This window comes from Cornus florida, unplaced genomic scaffold, assembly GCF_030987335.1.
Source record: "Cornus florida cultivar Cherokee Brave unplaced genomic scaffold, ASM3098733v1 CherokeeBrave_3.0.0_Hap2_Chr01, whole genome shotgun sequence".
Lineage (NCBI taxonomy): Eukaryota > Viridiplantae > Streptophyta > Magnoliopsida > Cornales > Cornaceae > Cornus > Cornus florida.
In genome coordinates, this window is record NW_026775571.1 from 34,623,380 (window position 1) to 34,625,563 (window position 2,184).

Genomic DNA, 2,184 nt, shown 5'->3' on the forward strand with positions numbered 1-2,184 from the left:
ATTGAGCTTACTTGCTCGATTAAGACCACTTTTCTAGGTGTTTGGCCTTTGTTCTTCCTCTTTTGGGTGCACAAGTCTTTCAAGAATTTGGCATAAGCCGGAATTTGCTTGATTGCATCCAAAAGTGGAAGATTGACTTTCACCTGCCTAAACACTTCCATAATTTCATTTACTTTGGCCTTTTGTTTGTCATTTGAAATGGATCCTTTTAAGGCATCTAGAAATGGAGCTTTTGGTTCAAAAACCTTTTCAGAATTTTTCTTTGAAGTCTCTTCAACACAAGAAGTTCTCAAATCATTTTGCAAGTTTTTCTTTTCAAAATCACTTTTTAACACATTCTCATTTATATGGTCATGCACATGCAATGAAGGAGGAATAGGATATGAAACGGGACGGGTGTTAACTTGTGGTTGCACCGGTTCACTCTCTTCATTGGACATACCCACTTGGTTGTCCACAATCTTTCCACTTCTCAAGGTAGTCACCGCATTGACATGCTCTATTGTGTGACCTTCCGATGAGGAATGAGTCTCCACAACACATTGTTGCTTTTGGGGGACATTCAAAGGCATTTTCCCTTTCTCTCTAGCATTTAAAGTGCTAGCTATTTTCCCTACTTGGGTTTCTAGCTTAGCAATAGATTGAGAGTGAGAATGAAGTAATTGTGTGTTTGCTTCTAAAGTGCCCAAAGCGGTCAAAACTTTCTCTTCAAAAGCGGGACTTCTAATATTTCCTTGGGAATATAATGGTTAATTAGGAAAATGAGAATTAGAGAATTGGTTTCCTTGTGATTGGTATGATGATCTAAAACCTTGGGAACCTTAGCCTTGCATTGGAGGTGGAAGGTCTTTCCTTGAAAACCACCTTGGGAAAGGTTTGAGCCCTCCACTTGGCTTTTCCAAGAGAAATTTGGGTGATTCCTCCAACTAGGATTATAGCGATTGCCATAAGGATTGTTCCCTTGATTAGCAAAAATAACATTTGCTTGTTCATAATGCTCACTTTGCACATGTCCATGGGGACAATTGGAAGTAGAATGTAAAACACTTAAACAAGTCATGCATGTCTCATTAGATGCATGATGAGAATTATTAGGGAAGGAAGATACTTGATTCGCCGAGTTTTGGTTGATCAAAAATTGATCAAACCTTTGAGATAATGATTTCATTTCGGTGGCAATTTCATTAGAGTGGTTGACTTGATGTAAGCCAACACTCTTCCTACCACTAGAATTTCTACCATTCTTTGAAGATAAAGTACGATGCAAAGAATTTTCACTCATACTCTCATAAAGACACCACACGTCATCCTCATGCCTATCAATGTAAGAGATGGAAGCATCAACCATACCCTTGTAATTATCCGATAAACTCTCAAAGAAATATTGAACTAATTGCCATTTGGGCATGTCATGATGTGGACACTTCCTAAGCAATTCATTAAAGTGTTCCCATGCCTCATGAAATGTTTCTCCATCCCCATGTGAAAATTCCCTAATTGAAGTTCTTATGGCATTGGTCTTAGAAACCGGATAGTACTTCTTCAAGAACTCTTGTTGTATTTTCGCCCAAGAAGTTATTAAAAAAGGCCTAAGATTGTTAAACCAATACTTTGCCTTGTCTTTAAGGGTAAATGGAAAAAGTTTAAGCCTTAAGACCTCTTCCGGCATGTTCGTGAATTTCACGGTGGAACATACTTCAAGAAACTAATCCAAATGCTTGTAAGGTTCTTCACTTGGAAGTCCATGATAGTTAGGAAGCATTTGTATGGTTTGTGGTTTGATTTCTTAGTGGTGTGCTCTAAATGGTGGCAATTGAATACATGTGGGTGCATTATCTTCATTAGGCACATAGTGATCTCTTAAAGCAAGGGGAAGATTAGCAATTGGAGGTGCAGCATAGGAACTTTAATTACCTTGAATGATGGGAGGTGGTGAAGCATAGATTGGCCTTGGCATTCCCAATGGGACTTGGCCTTGTTGTTGTGGTGGATGAACAAATGGTCTCGGCATGCCTAATGGAATTTGCATGTTATCATGATGCACATTAGGGTGGAGGATACCTTTTTGGTCTATGTGACCAAGGTCCTCCACATGGTCCTCATTGTGTCCTTCCATTGATGAAATGGATTGACTAGAACTACCTCTTCCCCTAGGGTTTCGAACAATGGATTCAAGATGAAAAT

The 2,184-nt window shown here is 39.1% G+C and overlaps 1 pseudogene; it reads left to right on the forward strand.

Moving 5' to 3' along the window:
- Positions 1 to 1,406: 1,406 nt before the first annotated feature.
- Positions 1,407 to 1,505, forward strand: LOC132283159 (small nucleolar RNA R71; annotated as a pseudogene).
- Positions 1,506 to 2,184: the final 679 nt, after the last annotated feature.